This window comes from Piliocolobus tephrosceles, chromosome 10 (genome assembly GCF_002776525.5).
Source record: "Piliocolobus tephrosceles isolate RC106 chromosome 10, ASM277652v3, whole genome shotgun sequence".
NCBI classification, from domain to species: Eukaryota; Metazoa; Chordata; class Mammalia; order Primates; family Cercopithecidae; genus Piliocolobus; species Piliocolobus tephrosceles.
Genome location: NC_045443.1, coordinates 100,125,729 through 100,146,413, shown reverse-complemented (window position 1 = coordinate 100,146,413; position 20,685 = coordinate 100,125,729).

Sequence of the window (20,685 nt, the reverse complement as noted above, 5' to 3'; positions counted from 1 at the left end):
ATCTCGGTTCACTGCAACCTCCGCCTCCCAGGTTCAAGTGATTCTCCTGCCTCAGCCTCCCTAGTAGCTGGGATTACAGGCATGTGCCACCACGCCCAGCTAATTTTGTATATTTAGTAGAGATGGAGTTTCTCCATGTTGGCTAGGCTGGTCTCGAACTCCTGACCTCAGGTGATCCACCCACCTCAGCCTCCCAAAGTGCTGGGATTACAGGAGTGAGCCACTGCGCCCAGCCTTTCTTTTTCCTTTTTAAGGAGAATGATTTATTTGTTTTTTTGGTTCTCTGTTGTCAGCCTCCATATCTGTCATTTTCTCTTTCTATTTTTACAATTCTTTGATTTTTTTCCTCCCTGCATTCTAGAGCAGCTCAGATTTATCTTTTACTCCACTTCCGGGGTTTTGTGCAGCACTGATCATGCTCTCTACTGCCTCCAATGTGAATTTCAACATCTTTCTCCTATTATTTCCTTTTTCATCTCATTCTATTTTCTTTTTTAATTTTTTAATCATATTCTATTTCATTCTATCTTGTTAATTTCACATTGGTTCATTTTAATTGCTATCTGCTCTTTCTAAAGAATTTTCTGTCATTTCCCTTTGTATGGTGACAGCCAGTTTAAAGAATAAAGATGAGGATGACCCCCTAGGGCAGTGCTACTCAAAATGTGGTCTACAGACAGGTACTATCCATAAACTACTTGTTACTGGTCAATGATAAGTACGCTTACTTCTAAACTGTATCAGTGCACAATGGGGCCGATAAACACACTCAATTTCTGTACATATCTCACCTTTAAAGGAGGGAGAGGGAGCATGCTGACTAGTGGCAAGAAGTCCCAAGACCAGCACTGGTCTGGACCACATTTGAGTACTACTGCTCTAGGTGATTACAGAAAAACAAGATAGAAGGGAAACAGATCCTTTATATCTTTGCCTTTTGCCCCAGTGACCCTCCCTCTAGACCATTATATGAAAGAGGAATAAACTATTGAAACACTTTATTTTTTATTATCTTTTTTCTTCTCTCTTTCTTTCTTTCTTTTCTTCCTTCCTTCCTTTCTTTCTTTCTTTTCTTTCTTTCTCTTTCTTTCTTTCTTTCTTTCTTTCTTTCTTTCTTTCTTTCTTTCTTTCTTTCTTTCTTTCTTTTCTTCTTTTTCTCTTTGCTTTTTGAGACAGAGTCTCACTCTTGTTGCCCATGCTGGAGTGCAGTGGTTCGATCTCGGCTCACTGCAACCTCCGCCTCCCCCATTCAAGTGATTCTCCTACCTCCCAAGTAGCTGGGCTTACAGGCACGTGCCACCACACCTGGTGAATTTTTGTATCTTTAGTACAGATGGGCTTCACCACATTGCCAGGCTGGTCTCAAACCTCAGGTGAGTCACCCACCTCAGCCTACCAAAGTGTTGGGATTACAGGTGTAAACCACCACACCCAGCTGGTTATCTTTTTTTTTTTTTTTTTTTTTTTGAGAAATTTTGCTTATACCTTCATTAATACACTATAATAGGTCATTTTCAGAAAAAGGTTCTTCCTTTGAGTATTCCAAGACTTTCCTTTATTCTATAATTTTTTATGCAACTCATATTGATTGTATTTCATCTTTAATTATTCTTAAGCATGAAAAACTGTTTTCAAACAGAGTTTGTCCACAGAGAAAGTATGTGGGTTGGGCTTATTCTATGTCTTGTGATGGAAAAATCTCCTTTTCAACTATAAAATTTGTGGAGGTGGGATGTGCAAGGTGAGGTTGGGTCAGTGCACTTCATTCCAGCCCAATCTCCAGACTGTATCACAATTTCACTTAACACACCTCTTCTACATTCAATGCCTTGTTCTCTGATATTCTGAGCTCTGGGTATTTATTTAAAGCTCTCATTTCCTATTATCCACTGTTGAGTTCTTTATTTAAGCATCTGTCTCTTCCCAACATAGGCACACAAGCGGGCGCACACACACACACGTGCGCACTCACACACACACACACACACACATACCCATGCATAAAGGGCTTTACACTTTGCCAGGACCTGTGTGCTGGGAAGGAATAGGAACCTATCAGAATTGTGCAGGAGGTGAGGAACACAGGAGGGAGATAAAGTTTAGAGATTTTTTCGCACTAAATCAAACGTCAATGGGGGTCCTAGGTTTTTTTTGTTCTGTAGTTTTCACAACACAACTTGCTAACTGATTGGATATGAAAGAGGAGAGAGAGGGAGCATGCTAGGAGAATTATGAAGTTTTTAGTTTGAATGACTGGGCAGATAGAAAGTATAGTATTTCCTTAAAGAGGGACAGATTTGGCTGGAAAGAGGATGATTTTGGTTTCTTATGAGCTACTGTTGCAATATCTCAGTAGAAATTTCTAGTAGAAGGATGTTTATACAGTCAAGAGGTATGGACTGAGTACATAGATATAAAAACTATCAGTATGTGAGTAGGAACAGAAACCATGGGCATGAGTGGAACTGCTTGAATAGAATGGAAGAGGAGGTAGCTTAGATGAATGCTAAGGAACTATTTAAAAGGTCAAGTGGGAAAGAAGTGGGAAAGAAAAACAGATAAAGGCAAAGCTACGGAGGAATGAAAACTATCAGAATGTAGTCATGGGAGCCAAAGAAAGAAAATGCCTCAAGAAAGAGAATATCCCACAGGGACAAATGCCATTTAGAGGTTAAGCCAAATAAATTCTGAAAATCAGCTCTCTTGATTGTAGAATTAGGTTGACTACCCGACTCAATTTTCAATGTTATTGTGAATTGTTTCTAAATTCTTTGATTTATATGTATTTTTGTGGGAAATCAAGAAATGCTGCAGTGAAGCTGTTCTCCAGCTGACTTGCAAAACAGAAGTCTATACTACTACTGAGGTTTTTGTTGTTTTGTTTTTAGTAGTCTTGCAACCCTTCTTTATTGGTCAAGGACCATTTGGTTGCAAATAATAGTATCCCATTCAAATTAGGGTAAGCCAAAAGTGGAATGTTTTTAAAATAATACAAGTGTAAATTCATAGAACCCAAAGTCAGGAAGTCTAGTGAGGCCTCATAAGAGACTGGAATGAGGAACTGGAAAGTTGTCAGGGACCAGGATAGCTACTTTCTTTCTGTGTCTCTTTCCAAATCCTGTGGTCTCTTGTCTCTGTTTTTCTTTCTTCATCTTCTGATCTACCAGTCTCTGCAATCCAGATCTCTATTTCTCCATAAACAGAAAATAAAATAGCCCCCAAGACATCTCTACATATCTTCTCTCTTTCAGCACTACCTAAGCCTGCATAGCATTCTTGTGTTCCATATTCTAGAAGAAAGAATTGATTGACCAAGTTTAGATCATGTGTCCATTCTGGGTCCTACTCATTGTGAGCAAAGCAAATCATGTGTCCTTTCCTTATTGGGGAAATGAGAACTGACTCTGACAAAGAAGCGTGGGCAGGGAAATTAACTAAACTGACTGCTGCATCTTCTTGATCCCGTCAAGTTCATTTTTCTGCTCAACTTGCTGTCTTCACATTTCATCTTGTGTATTTTTATTTCAGAATGTCCTCTTCTCAAGATTCTCTGTACTTATCTTTAAAAAGCCTGTCTCTGCTTGTAACTTATTAAAAATTCTTCTGGTCCCCATTAAAAAAATCATTTTGGAGATAATAATCTTCATGTTGTAAGCCGAAGACATTTATTCCTCTTTTCTGCTATAACTTTTCATAGATCTAGAGAATTTCTCTTTTACAGAGGGTATTTTTATCCCTCTCATAGGTTTCCCTTTTATTCTTCAAAAAGGGGGTATATTAGTTAGTATTCACACTGCTGATAAAGACATACCAGAGACTGGGAAGAAAAAGAGATTAAATTGGAATCATAGTTCCACATGGCTGGGGAGGCCTCAGAATCATGGCAGAGGGGAAAAGACACTTCTTATATGACTGCAGCAAGAGAGAATGAGGAGGAAGCAAAACTGGAAATCCCTGATAAACCCATTAGATCTCGTGAGACTTACTATCACAAGAATAGCACAGGAAAGACTGGCTCCCATGATTCAGTTACCTATCCCAGGTCCCTCCCACAACACGTGGGAATTCTGGGAGATACAAATTCAAGTTGAGATTTGAATGGAGACACAGTTAAGCCATATCGGGGGACAGATCTGTAATAAGTGTTTGCTGGTAATAGGATGTGTGACTTTGTCCCAACCTATGAAAAATATCCCCATTAAAGTACTAGGATGAGGAAGGATGAGTTGGTGTGAACAAGTTCTTGCCCAAATACCATCATGTTCCAGGCCTGCATCTGATACTGCTCTAATACAGTGAGAGAGTAATTTTCCCTCCCCTCTTATTATCTAAACCAAAGACAAAAAGCCATGGTTCCCAACATGCATAAATGTCTGGATCCTCAAGACATTTTAGCTTTTTTTTTTCTTTTTTGACAGAGTCTTGCTTTGTTGTCCAGGCTGGAGTGCAGTGGCACAATCATGGCTCACTGCAGCCTCAACCTCTTGTTCTCCAGGTTCTCCCACCTCAGCCTCCAGAGTAGCTGGGACCACAGGCATGTGCCACCATGCCTGGCTCATTTTTTATTTTTATTTTTTTGTAGAGATAGTGTCTCGTTTTGTTGCCCAGGCTGGTCTCAAACTCCTGGATTCAAGTGATTCCCCTGCCTTGGCCTCCCAGGGTGCTGGAATTACAGGCATGAGCCACCACACCCAGCCAGATATTTTATCTTTAATCTGTCAGAGTTTCACACACAGTATGTGGTAGATGTTTAGTAGTGGTTTGAATATTTTTTTTTCTAAAATGCGAATTTGATCATGTCATCCACCTGCCTATAATTCTTTAACATGTCCTTGAATGCAAGAAAGAATTCAAGTTTCTTGTCTGGAATTTCAAGCCCTTAATAAATTGGCCCCTACTTCTCCCAACCCGAGGAGAGAAGTACTAGCGATATCCTCGCATGCATTCTAACCATCTGCTTGCGATTCAGCTATCTACAATGCACTCTCACACTTCCACATTGTATTGCCTATGTCATTCTGTCTGCCTCAGTCCTCTGTCCCCCTATCCCTCTTTCTGCAAGGAAAACTGTCACTGAGTCTACTAGCCTCAGCTCTGTCATAAATAAAACATCTGGGGCAACCCTCTCTGACACTTGGACACAGACTTTCAGTCCTCTCTACTCCCACAGTACTAACACCTGTATATGCCTCTATTAACGCACCTGATGCATCTGGTTGGAATCACTATTTTTTTTAACTTGTCTATTTCCTAACTACACTGACTGCTCTTTGGAGACAAGGAACACATATTTTTTTTATCTCTGTATGTCTAGTTTCTACCTGGAACCAGGTGAGAACTCCTTAAATATTTAATAAATGAACCAATGTTTCAATATTAAAAGTGCAAATGCAAGAACAAAAACACCCAGGTTTGTAATACAACCCACAGTCATTACTTTAATATAAATTCATTAACTAACCAACTGTTCACTATTGTATGTTCAATTCATTTTCAAGAAGCATGAGTAGTTATAGAGCCTCTTAGTCCTTATTCTTAATAACACATCTGCATCCATGAACACGTCATTTTTAATTATGTGCTCAGAAGCCGGGAGGTAAATAAAATGTGTATTTATTGGCAAAGTTCTTCAGCTTTCTCTTTTGTCACATGAGCCAAGAGAAGAATGGATCATTGTGGTAGCTCATGGTAGCTCACAAGGGAAATACTAATGAATACTCTCTTCTTTCATATACTATTTTGAAGCTTACAAAGTACTCTCACATCCCATGTAATCCTTAAAACAGTCCTGTGAGTTAATTAGAATGAGAAATATAAACCTATTTCACAGATATGGACACCGTAAGGATCAAAAGGTAAAATTATATGCCCAAAGATTATTCTGCCAAAAGGTAAAAAAAGTAGCCCCCAAACTCAAATCTTCCACCTCCAGTGCTTAAGTACTCATTTCATTTAACCAGTTAACAGAAAAACCCAAGTAACATATACATTCAACAGCTTAGTTCCAAGACTACAATATCAGTAACAATTTATTTTGGTTTATAATTTATATGCTGTACAGAAGGTTTCACATTCTTTCATTTGCTTCAAACCACAGCCTTGTAAAGTAGATTGGACAAATATTCTTATACCTATTTAGTGGATGAAAAGTCTGAGGTCCACTGAGACTAGGAGGTTCACTTCAGGTGAAACGAAGTTGGTCAGTGACAAACCTAATTCCTGATTATTTGCTCTATCCATTCCCCCTAGTTAGTCAGAATTTAGAGATAATTAAAAGGTTCACCAAATCTTAGAGTGTTAGCTAATTCTGGAGGAAGTTGGAAAGATAAATAGAAGTAATTAACTCATGTCTAGACAGTCTAGAGTTGTCTCAGTGGCAGTCATCCTGACGATGCCATTCCTTTTGTTTGGATTTCTTAAGGGAGGGTCTAAATGGATCTGTCACATCCGTGGTTGTGTTTTGTTCAGAGTAGCTTATTGTTGAGTGGGAGGTGTGTTTCTAATTCAAATGGAAAGTCATATACTATCAGTCTAGAGAAAATTTAAACTGTTCATCTTTTAGGAAATGTATTTCAAGCTATTTGAATTTGTACATTTCTCTCTATTGAAAGTTAAGCCTGGGATTTATGTATTCATTCCCTTGCACCTGAGCACAAGCACTTCCCAATATACATGTTCACGTCTGTGTTTGCACAAGCACACAGACCACACACAAATATGCACATGGCATTGCATGATCACCCCTACACACACACATACTTGAAACACACACATACACATACATCTTTTGATTATACTCCCCTTCTCCAATGGCAAGATATGTAGACATGTAAGACATATGCATTTCCATTTGGATAATGTCTCACCTCCTGCCCCTATGCTGCCTCATGCGCTTTTTACTAAACATATACACACACACATACTCACACGCAAAATGTCAAGTTTCACAATGATTAAGAGTTATGTCAACTTTCGGGTCCTGAATGTGCCTGGAGAATAATTTGAGCTTCACATGAGGGACTGAGACTGCCGAGGGAGGATTTTCAGATTCTGAAGTAAGGAGGAGAGGGACGCACAGCAGGAATGCCAGATGGGAGATTTTTCTGTTAATAAAGTCAATGGCTAGGAAGTCATTCCAGTTGAAGGCCCCTATCCACAAATGTCTCCCCCACTCTCATGTCATAATATTTCACAAAAACCTTCCCCAATGAGCTGAGCTTGGACACTCTTAGGTAATTCTTCACCCCAGATGAAGTCCTCATGAAGGAGTAGAAACACCACTGGACATTGGAGACAGAGACCTAAGCTTGACACCCAGTTCTCCCTCTGTCATAGCCCATTTCCTGTTGCTATAATGAAATACCTGAGACTGGGTAATGTATAGAGAAAATAAATTTATTTTGCTCAGAATGCTGGAGGCTGGGAAGTTCAAAATCAGGCAGCCCATCTGGTAAGAGCCTCAGGCTGCTCATAACAGAAAATGGAAGAAGTGGGTGTGTACAAAAAGGGACCAAACAGGAGGCCAAGAAGCCTCATAAATGAGCACAAATGCTTTGCAAATATCACTGGTAAGCAGTTTCTGGGTAAAACCATATTTCATTTTGGCAATTTGTGGGGGCAGGCACAACCCACTCTCTTGGGAACTAATCCATTCCCAAGAGAAGAAGAGCTCACTCATCGGCCTGTGAGACAGCATTAATCTATTCTTGAGGAATCCACCCCCATGACCCAAACACCTCCCACTAGGTCCCACCTCCCAAAACTGCTGCATTGGCAATTAAACTTCATCATGGGTTTTGGCAGAGACAAATCACTTCCAAACTAACAGCTTCTTAAACTTCCTGAGCCTCAGTTTCCTCATGAGTTAAAAATGAGATGATAATCTTCATGACTTAATATCATAGTGAGGATTAAATGAAATGTGATGACATATATATATTGCCAATCACAGTTTCTGATACACAGCAAGCTCTCAATTAATGATAGGACTAACGTTATGTTATACTCTAAACATGAGATGTTACACAAAGCCAAATTGTCTAAGGCATACTTTTTACAAAATAGATACTTCAGTTGAATTCCTCATTACAACATTAACAACATAGGAAGGAAAAAACAAAAACAAAATTTGGATTGTTGATAAAAAACTAGTCAAGGATTTAGGAATGTTTTGTATGATGCTTTGATTTCTCAGTACCTGGAAGTGATTTCTGTTTTGCATGCTTTTACTTAACCGTATAAGTTTTGAGGAAAAACAAAAATTGATTTCCAGAAAAGATATGAGAACAAAGAATCTGGAGATTTGAGCTCTTTTCTAACCAGACAGTGACCTAAAGTGAGACACAAGTGAAATGAGTACTGACGAGGCAAATTTGAGAGTGCCAACAACTAGCTGATGTGACTATAAGTTCAGAATATTTGCCCTCAATAGTTTTAAATTGCCTATAGAAAAATGAGAACAAAAGTGTCTCAAAGATCAACTAATAACTTGAATAACTTCCATATCACACTATCAAGCAGAGGTCTCTGCAATACAGTGAGAAATAAATTGGACTTGAAGTCAGATGCTTGGGATACCTATTGAAGCTTCAGTTTCCCTATCTATCGAATGAACTTAATATTAGTATCCATTTAGTAGTCTTATTATAAAGATTAAATGAGCTGTGCATGTAAACTGCTTAGAGTAATGCTTAAAACACCTAGTAGTGGTATTTTTACCCACTTCATAGGTTTATTATAAAGATGACATAACTAACTGCAAAATATTATTTTTAGTTTTTTATAAAATATATTTAATATCAGCCAGATGTATTTTGAGGGTGGGAGTGTTTCTAACTTAAATGTTCACTTTCGTTCGTAACTCAAGGATTCACTAAAAGGGACTCTCCATAAAATTTTATATCTAATTTTACTTTTTTACTTCTAAAAAGTTAGAATGTTGGACATGCTCTCCCTTCTTCTCTTCTCTCCATTCCTCTTACCTCCCCTCATAAGCACTCAGCTCTGCTCCACTTCACTAAAGATTATTAAACACTCCACTCCACAAATTATTAAAATGAAACAACTTTACGCAGAAACTGCTTACCAGTAATATTTGCAAACATTTGTTCTCATTTGTCAGGCTTTTCAGCCAAATATGGCCATCCTACAAAGCTGTAATAAACATGAAATACACATTTCCATAGAACATTTAATAAAGCTATAAAAGTTAAATAGCTCATAATAAGCAACCATATAAAAACATGCATCCTAGCTCTGGATCATTAACTTTCATCAAAGCTTGGAGGAAAATTCATTCCATCCTTCTAAACTGCCCAACTTGCAGTGTGGAATTGAATCAAGGGTATTGTTCCCAGGACTCCACTTTGAAGCCAGAGGATTTCACAATGGCTTCATTGAATTGAATCTAAGACGATCAGATTCCTCTCACCAAGGTAACAACTAATTTACAAGGAGACTTATTGAAGCTCTTGGAATCCCTGCATTCTATTTGAGAATAAAATGGGCATTTTTTGCTTATATCCCTAAGTGTGATATTAAGCAAGGCGTGGACATTTGGTTTTGTCTGCCCAGTATCCAATTTTCCTACCCAATGGTGTCTTATTTCTGTTCAGGGAGATTCTATTATAATGGATTGTTGGAAGTGCGTGGGTATCCTAAAAAACCAGCCTTATCTTCCACCAATCAGTGACAGAGTGTGTGATCAACCTATGCGAATCAAACTTTGCTTCTAGGACTACTGTGAATCTTGATCAGACTGATAGCAACAGGCATGAGGCGGGGAATCAACAGTTGGTAGTCACTGGTTTTCTCATTTCACAGTAGCAACCTGTTTGGGCAGTTCAATATTTCCTGCTGCCTTGCCCCCTTGACCTGCCTGAATTCCACTACCTATCAGTCTCCAACTCGCTAGCTATCTCTTACATATTGTAAGTACCCTATCTCCTTCTAGCAAATTCCTTTGCTGCTCAAGTTTTCTAGAGCTGTTTATTATTACTTGTGGTATAGGATCCTAAGTTCACAGAGTATCAAGTAATAATTGTCATAGATCCTTTTTTATTTTCAAGAAAATAAACACACATGACACAGAAAAATACCACCAAAAGTAAGAATTACACAATGATAATTTGTCCACCTCACCATTCCTCCATCAGAACAAAATTATCACCTATCTTGGGTTTGTCTAATAAGAATGAGGTCTGAAAGAAATTAAATCAAATGGCTGTCAGTATTATAGAAAGTATTCAACAAAAGGAAATTCATATAACCTATATCAAAAATTTAACTGAGGAGGTATAGACTAAAAGTTTCTATTCCACAAAAAAATAATTTCAAATCTCTTAATAGGTGAGAACTTTTATAAATATTTGCAGCCGGGTGCGGTGGCTCACGCCTGTAATCCCAGCACTTTGGGAGGCCAAGGCAGGCAGATCACGAGGTCAAGAGATCAAGATCATCCTGGCTAACACAGTGAAATCCCATCTCTACTAAAAAAAAAAAAATACAAAAAGTTAGCTGGGTGTGATGGCGTGCACCTATAGTCCCAGCTACTCAGGAGGCTGAGGCAAGAGGATGGCTTGAACCCAGGAGGCGGAGGTTACGGTGAGCCAAGATAGCACCACTGCACTCCAGCCTGGGTGACAGAACGAGCCTCCATCTCAAAAAAATTAAAAAAAAATTTTTTTTTTAAATTGCCTAATGGCTTGAAAGGCACCAAGAAGAAACAAAATCCCTGTGAGTTGAGACCTTATAGATTACAGTTACAGTTGGTGGCTCCAAATTGTTTGAGGTTAAGAGGATTTATGATTTATAAAAGACTAGCATTGTTAGCCTTTGCATAAAACAGCTACATCTCGCAGGCTCATTTTTACTGGGAGCAGTTCACTGGAGCCAAAATAATATACAAAATGAAATGCCAGCCTCTATACCTTGTTCAAATGCCTTCGCCTTTCAGGCCAAGTCATGTTCAGTGAAAAAAAAATCTGTTAGAAACTTGGGAAGGAAATTGGTATTTAATAAAATTCCATCAGATCATTTTCTTTCTCCCTGAAGTCCTACTCACTGAAGAAATCTTAATTAAGAAGAAGGCAGAGATTTTGTCTAAATGCATATGTGAAGTATTAAAGTTCTGACAGGCCATTTGCATGCTGACTTCACATGTGGGCCAGGATGAAGCGCCAGGATGGAGCACCAGGCTGTAACTAGGCTCAAGGGCAGCTTGCAGTCATCACTGCTGAATAATGGCTGCTGTCTTTTTAAAACTCTCCGAGGTTCACATTGTAGGTTCCCTTCCAGTTTCCAGTGGTATGAGAGACACCGCCAGTATAAATCTTGTTGTCACAAAAGAACAAGTTATAGTATATATTCAACCACACACATACAAAAACTTTCAAATAACATTAACTTAAACCCACAAAACCAAGAAGAGTCAGAAGCAAAGCTGAAACTCTGTCCTTAAGTCACCCTCATTGTGTTTAGATCTTGAAGAATCTCAAACTCATCACAGGGTATCACCAGGGCTGTGTCTACACAATAGTAAGACAATAAGTCAAATTGGCTCTAAAAAGGAAAAAAAGAAAGAAAAGAAAAAGAAAGAGAAAAAATATCATAGCTCAAGTTGAGTTGACAAAATATAAACCAGTCTCCTTTTGTGATTGTTTTTTTCATCTCAATATGTGGGCCTAGACACTCTGTCCAATCCCCATAGAGTACCACATGCTGAAAGAAATAGAAGGGAAGACCAAGCCTGGGGCAATTTGAAGATTTCCTCCCTAGCATCATGGGTTCTTCACAAAGATTTTTATAAAAAATAAAAACTGTTACTATTATCTAGCTTTGGTATGCATATTATCTCTTGGTTCATTCACGAGTCAAGTCTTCAATTTTTCCAGGGTCACTTGATCCGAGTAGTTAGGAGACCTGGCTGTTCTTAGAAATGATTCTGAAGAACTCTAGGCATCGTCAAATCTGAGGCAGGAATGCCATTTGTGAAACTGTAAGTGTAGGCAGTTAAGGGCCTGTGTTTTAGAAACAGACAGACCTGTGTTTCAAACCCAGTTCGGTAATCCCTCAACAGCTGTGTGACCTGGGCCAGGGAGCTCACCTCTCTGAGTGGTGGATTTTGCACCTATAAAATGAATCAAGGAACACCCACCTGGCAGGGCTGTCATGAGGATTAAGTGAGAGACTCTTGAGGCTCTGATCACTGTGCCTGGTGTGTGGTAAACCTTCCGTAAATGGTCCCTATATCTGTGAGCATCAAGCATTTCCAAAGGGAAAAAATAAGACAAAAACTCTCTAAGATCAAGATGAGAGGAGGCTGAAAATTTCTAGATGCAAAAAGAATTTGCTTTCCTGATACACAAAATAACTTTCACACAGGGAAGAGGCTGCAGAAGTGAATCATTCATTCCACAAATATGCCAACTATGCACCAGGCACTGGGGAATTTGAAGATCAACAAGATAGAAATGGTCCCTGCCCTCCAGAAAATAACAGTCTAGAGGGGATGCAGACACAGAAACAGGCAATTACAGCAAAGAGTCTGGTCAGGGTCCCATCTCTCTTACACAGTGCCCTGGTGCCCCATCCCCACCACCCACCCCCAGAAACCACATTGGAGCCCCATCCTGTGCTCACATCCCACTTCCTGCCAATCCAAAGAGGAGACTTGAAATCGTTGACCTTGGCCTTCCTGGGCTACAAGTTCTAATAAGATGAGCACACCAGCTTCCAGCCAATGACTGAGCTTTAGAACTTCACTTTCCTAGATTGCTGTTATGACCTGAATGTGATGAGCTAAATTGTGTCTTCCCAAAATTTATATGTTGAAGCCCTAACCCCTAATCCCTCCCAATGTAACTGTATTTTGGCCTTTAAATAAGTGATTAAAATTAAAGTGAGGCCATTAGGATGGGATCTACTCTAATCTGACTGGTGTCCTTATAAGAAGAGAAAATTTGGACACAAAAACAGAGATACGAGAGGTGCACACACACACACATAAACACACATACGGACAAGGCTATGTGAAGACACAGGAAGAGGATAGTCATCTTTAAGAAAAAGAGTGATGAACTATAAGGAATATAAATGCATTGCCAGAAAAAAGAAGTATAGTATGTAGAAGTATTAAGTTTTAGAACTTGAAGGAAACTTTTTTTTTTTTTTTTGAGACGGAGTCTCACTCTGTCACCAGGCTGGAGTGCAGTCGTACAATCTCGGCTCACTGCATCCTCCACCTCTCGGGTTCAAGGGATTCTCCTGCCTCAGCCTCCAGAGTAGCTGGGACGACAGGCATGTGCCACCACGCCCGACTAATTGTTGTATTTTTAGTAGAGATGGGGTTTCACCATGTTGTCCAGGATGGTCTCAATCTCTTGACCTTGTGATCCACCCACCTCAGCCTCCCAAAGTGCTGGGATTACAGGCATGAGCCACCACACCTGGCTAAGATGCCTTCTTATAGGAAACGTTTTTATTCCTTTCATTTAACAGATGTGTAAACTGGTACCTGGAGAATTTAGGTGATTTGTCCAAGATCACAGACATGACTAAAACTAGAACTGAAACTAGAAGCCAGGTTCCCTAACTACAAGTCTATTAAACATCACACATTGCTCTACCTTTTCTCCAGTTATTTTGATATAATAATTAACTTACATACAAATACCTCATAACTGAACTTCCAGTTGAATTGCTGTTTATATAAGATTGTATTATAACTATTTGAAAAGCATTTCTGTAGCAGGCAAAATGTAAAAAGATGTACAAACGTGGCCATGTACATGCCCAGTGTTTCTCTTTTTACCATTTCTTCATTCGTCCTTTGGCCTCCTGCTATGTGTTCAATGCTGTGCTTGATGCAGAAGAAAACAGGTAGAAGATACAGTTCCAACTTATAAGGAGTTCTGTGCACACACTAGTTGGGAAGACATATCTGTAAGTAACTGTTCAGCTGGTTACTTAGCAAATATATATCAAGCCCCTGCTCTGTACTAGACACTCTGTTAGGTTCCAGAAGTGCAGTGGTGAGTTTGGGTGAGGTTAGGCTGCTGTAACAAAGAGAACCAAAATAATCCAGTGGTTTAAAGACTGAAGTAAATGACTTCCTCATGTAATAATTTGAGGTAAGTGTTCAGGTTGGTGGGTAGCTCTACTTCACTTGGTCCTTTGGGCCTGCATCCCTCACCCTCTGCCATCTCCTGCGGCTTTGTCATCCAGCCTCTGTATGGGGGGCACTGAGTCAATAGTTGGCTCCAGCTGTCAACAATAGAAAGGAGAAATAGAAGTGGCACCCAGCATCTGTGCCACATTTGATATGCCAAAATTTAATCACGTGGCCACACATAGCTGCAAGGGAGGCTAAGAAGTGGAGGTAGCTAGGCAGCATGTGTCTGGCATAATTCTGACACCTTGTTTCTCCCCACAAAGAGGAGAATGGGCTTGCAGAGACAGCTAGTTGTCTTGGCCCTGCATGCAAAGCCTTCACAGTATCTCTGCCTGTATGCATCCACAATCTATCTAGGGAGACAAAATAATCAAATCCCTACAAATTATAGTAAATGTCATAAAGGAAAGGTATGTGGTCCATAAGAACATAGAATGGGAGGACTGACCAGGTCAAGACCAGAACATCCAGGCAGCAGGAAGAGCCCATGGAAAGGCCTGGATGCAGATGGGGGAGCTGGTTGGAAGCTCAGATCCTGGAGCCAGACTTCCTCTAGAAGATGAAGAAGGTTTGAGTCTTAGCTCTAGAACTTACTAACTGTGAGACCTTGGAGGAGTCATTTAACCTCTTTACGTCTTAGTCCCTCGTTTGTGGAATAATCACCATTATTATATAATATAGTAATAACTGTAATTATGATATCATTAGTACCTTTGTTATGGGTACTAATTGTAAATGCTATACTATAGGCACGTACAGAATACAGTTAACACTGCCTAGGGATATGGGGAACATCCATCTCAGGTCAGAATTTTAACAAGTAGTAATCTAGGTGAGGAGTTGCCTAGTAGTAGTTACTTAGGATTTTCTAGGCAAAGACATAGGCTTTTATTATTGCAAGTAATTCAAGAGTTTCTGTTTCTATCTCTTAGTCTGTGAAAAAACCCAGGTTTGACCACGTATGCTTGATTCATGGGATGAGGGGTAATGTCTAGTCCATTTTTTCGCTGCTGCCACAAGAGTAGGAATAAATCAGTTGTTTGTACATTACACATTTGTACAGGAATTCTCAAGGGGTGGCAACAATGAACTTCAATATATATAGTCAGGTGTATGTTCCCTTTTTTTTTTTTTGTAGACTCAAAGGAAAAACTTCCGCTTCACTGAGGGTTTGCTGAAAATCAACTGACCAAAGGCAGATTAATAAGGGGAAAAGCATACAGGTCTATTAAATCATAGTTTTGTATGACATGTGGAACTTCAGCATGAAGACCCAAGGATATAGGGGAAACTATCCATTTTATGTGTTAAGGTTAAGGAGGTATGGACAGCTGTGTAGAAATATGCTGGAACAGAAAGGCTATGATCTAATGTTACTAGACGGACTAAGTGGGGAAAACCAACAAGGCCTGTCTGTCTAGATTCTTCTTGGCCTCTCTGAGCAGCGTTCCTTCCTTCTGGATGTGGAGCAGAACCTTCTCTGGAATGAGGATCTTATGACATGCAATCAAGCAGAGTAGGTCAGATAATTTATTTAAGTCTGGTTTTTACACAGAAAGGTGGGAAAAGGGTTAGAGTACTATTTTCAGGTTTTTTGGTTGGCTTTGGGGAAAAGGGGTTTTGTTTCCTACAACCCACTTTGGGGAAGAAGGATTCTAATTTCTATAGCAAGCCTCAGGGTAGAGTGAGGGGCAGGAGGGCAAGAGAAAGTAACAGAGAAATGTTTGCTTCTGAGGCTGCTGCTGAGGCCTTCATTTTGAGCTATCATATTTTGAGCCCCAACAGTTTGTGCATATTCCTTTGTGTTTCAAAAATCAGTGAATTTCAAATCTAAGTCCCCCTTACACTGTGCAGTTCATGTGTTCTACAACGGTCATTTGGGATCTCCCCTCATGCCTGGCATTAAATAGATTCGGGGTCTTCTGTAGGACCCTGAAGTAGGGAGTCCCCCTTATCCACCAAGCACTGTAGAGATCCATTAGTTCTGGTTTCTCTTCGGGTGGTCCCTTCAGATCGTGGGACTGCAAAATGACTCTGGGGAGCCCAGTGTTTATTCGTGGCCTCTGCCACTGTCCTCTCTGAGATTGGCCGCCTTCTTGGAGCACTGCCAGGGAGTGATGGTGTAGGAACCTTGTCCACTGCTCCCAGAAACCACAAACCTCTGCCCCCTTCCTACTGTCTGAGAATTGTTTTTCTTCTTTTAGCTTGGGAGAATCTTCCTCCCACTTTTTACCTTTTCCTCAGGGCTATCCTCTCTCTCCTCAAACTCTCTAGACTAGAGCACCTAGAAAATACCCTCAGTGGCATGGAATTTTGAAAACAAAAGCCAGGAAAGACAATTGTTTATATCCTTTGTTCCCTGCCACATACTTGCCTGAGACAAGGAAGCAGGCTCCTGCCGCTTGCTCAGTTGGGGAACTGCAGAGGAGGAAACCCAGGAAGAAGGAATGAAATGAGAAATAATTATCTTGCTACAACAATGGCACCCGTCTTTCTGTCCACCTAGGGAGTCATTTTTATCAGAAACTTCCAAATTTGCCTCTTTCAGAGGTCTCTCTTTCCCTTTCTGCCCCAAAGTGCAGGACTCCAGCAACAGCAAGTCGGATACCCTGAGAAGAGACCCTCAGACATAGTGTGTGCATGTTTGCTTGTTTTAGTGTGCTTGCATTTGTTTCAATTAACAGTTAGCAATGATTAAATTTCTGCAGTTTTCACATATCTTGGCTTTTTTTTGGATTCTTCCAAAGTACCGAACCTGCATTTCCAAATGGCGACAATGGATCTGAGTAGTGAACCTTGCCCTTCTTCAGATGGAATGCATGTTCCCTGGTTTCCTACAGAACCCATCGCCTCTAACTCCCTAAAAGCCAGGTCTGGTGCCAGATGCCAGGTATCACCTTATTGGGACACTGTTTTCTAACCCTACATTTCAGAGGAAAATAACTATTTTATGGACCCATGTTTAATGTAGAGAAATTAAAGGAAGACCAAGAACCAAGAGGGCATTTTGCTTTAGGAAAAGTGGGAGTGAGGGCATTTCCTTGTGGAAGCAAAAATATTTGCGCATGTTTAGTATGCGTGCGAAGTGTGTCTGGGTCTGAGAACACAACTTCAGAGTAGAGTTGCCAGATAAAATACGGGATACAGTTGAATTTGAATTTCAAATAAACAATGGATTTTTTAGTGGGAGTATGTCCCAAATGATTACACAGGCAATATACTTTTAGTTTAAAAAATCATTGTTTCTCCAAAATTTAAATTTAACTGGAAATTTTGTACTTTTTTTCCCCTCCTAAATCTAGCCATCTTACTGGAGAGGCTGTTGGAAATCAAATCTGTCTCCTTGCTCATTTTCTTTACCTGCCATGCCTACTTCCTGCTATGGTGGTACAGGGAAGGTAGAAGCATAGGCTCTAGAGAATTCAGAACTACAACCTTTAAATGTAGACAGCGAAGGCTGCATTTCAAATCTAAATATGGACCCTGAGCAAGTACAAAGAGAATGAAGCTTCTTTTTAATAAGAATCTTAGTACTCAGAGAGAAGACTTTTGTGTGAAAATATCAGAGATTTGGCCAGGTGCAGTGGCTCATGCCTGTAATCCCAGCACTTTGGGAGGCCGAGTGGGCAGATCACCTGGGGTCAGGAGTTCAAGACCAGCCTGGCCAACATGGTGAAACCCCATCTCTACAAAATTTAGCCAGGCATGATGCCAGGTAGCTGTAATTCCAGCTACTCGGGAGCCTGAGGCAGGAGAATCGCTTGAACCCAGGAGATGGAGTTTGCAGTGAGTCGAAGTCATGCTATTGCACTCCAGCCTAGGCAACGAAGCAAGACTCTGTCAAAAAAAAGAACAAAAAAAAAAAAAAACAAATCGGAGATTTTAAGAACATAAGATCCCAGTGGACATATTTCTTTTTTAATCGAAACCAGACCTGAACAAAGATAATTCCCTAACCACAACTGCTCAAGGGGTTTTAGCAAATGCTTAGTGAGAAGCAATTAGACATTACTATGTGCCGTATACTTTCCCAGGTCACATATGATTGTGCTTGTGTAATCATTATTTAAACTAGTTTTGATCTCCATTCCACTCATTCTCAATTAAATCTTCGTTAAAGGATTGGAACCATTCACAGGAACTGTTTTAGATAGATTTCTGGGCTGTGTGTGCCTGGGTTCTACCTGAATACTGCAGTCATGACTTGGGTTCTTAGAGCAGTTAATACTTGGAAACGCATAGGTTTGGAATATTTGGAAACAGATGGCTGATTAAGAACCTGATTCTTGTCTTACAGTATGAAATGGGGTATTGGTCAGGGTTCTCTAGAGGGACAGAACTAATAGGTTAGGTATATATGAAGGGGAGTTTATTAAGCAGTATTAACTCACATGATCACAAGGTGAAGTGCCACGATAGGTTATCTGCAAGCTGAGGAGCATGGAAGCCGGTCCCAGACCCAAAACCTCGAAAGTAGGGAAGCCGACAGTGCAGCCTTCAGTCTGTGGTCAAAAGTTCAAGAATAAAAAAGCTAAAGAACTTGGGAGTCCAAAGTTTGAGAACAGGAAGCCTCCAGCATGGGAGAAAGATGGAGGTCAGAAGACACAGCCAGTCTAGTTTTTCCACATGCCTCTGCCTGCTTTTATCCAAGCCAGGCTGGCAGCTGACTAGATGGTGCCCACCTGGATTGAGGGTGGGTCTGCCTCTCCCGGTCCACTGAAATGTTAATCTCCTTGGTGACACCTTCAAAGACATACCCAGGAACAATACTTTGCATCCTTCAAGCCAATCAAGTTGACATTGAATATTAACCATCACAAATAGGAACTTTAAAATATAAATGGGCATCCCTGCTATCCAGTGACCCACTGATGAGTGGCAGAAAAGGATATGTGAATGGATTGTTATAATACAGTGTGGTAAATCTGTGATAGAGGTGGGTGCTGGATCCTACAGGGGTGAGAATTCTGTCCAGGTTTGACATGTTCTTGGAAGGCTTACTTAAATAGGTAACACCTGAGCTGAGTCTTAAAGCATAAATAGAAGGTGAGTGAGAAAAGGGCAAACTGCACTCTATGCAGGGAGGTCATTACGCACAAATCAGAGGCCAAGAGAGCCACAGTGTCACCTAGAATCACAGTCATCACTTGGCATATACCAGGGATAGGTTCCAGGGCCCTCCCCCAGCCCTCCCATATACTCAAATCTGCACATACTTAAATTCCACAGTTGGCCCTACAGAACCCGCATATATGAATAGTCAGCCCTCCGTAATACATGGGTTTCATATCCTGCAAATACAATTTGAGTTTGGTTGGAAAAAAAATCCATATATAAGTGGACCACACATGTGTGTTGCACAAGGATCAGGTGTAATGAATGGCCAAGTGCCAGGCATGGAGAGATGAGAGATAAGGTTGCAGAAACAGGTAAGAGCAGGTTGTCAGGGCTTTGTGTGTTATGCTAAGAAACTCAGATTTTCTTTCATAATCACTAGCAAGCCTCCAAAGCATTTTAAGCAGGAGTGACTGGTCCTACTTGAATTTGAAGTCAACAATAAGGAGACAGCAAACAGAGCAGCTACAGGGAGACCACTTATACAAATATTACAGGATCAAGGTGAGGGTTGACCAAGACATCAGCTACATCAGTGTGACAGAAAGGGAAGAAATTAGTGAATTTAATACACAATTAGGAGAAAAACCAATAGGATGTAGCAATTGATTAAATGGGGGAATATGAGGAGTCTTGGATGAGATCAAGTAGCCAAAGATGACTTCCAGCTTGGGTGATTGGGTGATGCCAACTAAAATAGAGAATACCAGAGAGGGAAGAAGATGAATTAAATGCCTGTGGAATATCCAGATGGAGATAATACAGGAGGCAGGGCTGTTTGTAAGACCTTCAAAGGCCCAGCACTTATTTCTGGAAGCCCCATCCCACATCATAGCAAACATATTGAAATTTATCCACGTCCCATTAAATAAAACTTTTGCAATAAAAATTTGAGAGGATTTTTACAGTTTTGATTTTTGAAATTTTTTACAATTCATTTAACTTTTGATTGATTATGGTTTTTCCAATTGTGTGGAGATTGAACTTTTTAAAATAACAAATATATTTTTGTCACGAAATTGACATAATATTGTGTTTTAAATAGGCATTCGGTTTGCCGTCACAGGGTGTTTTTGATTTTGGAGTCCATTGTTCTTTGATTTAGGTCTCACAGTTATTGGAAGGCCCTTGAAAAGCTCAAGGATATGGGCAGCTAGCCCATTGTGACTAACATAAAATGGCCTTGTGAACAGACAGTTGAATAGACAATCAGGAAAAGTAGATTTATACAAGCAAAAGCAGATCAGTTCTGGGTAAGACCATAAGAGTGAATTTAAACACCCCCGAGAAAACAAAAATTGAGAAAAGAACAAAAGAATAAAGAAGGGAAGAGTTCCAACATACGACAAAGTTAGTGGAAGGAGAATTTTTCAAAGGAGAAGATAAGAATGAAGAGAAAA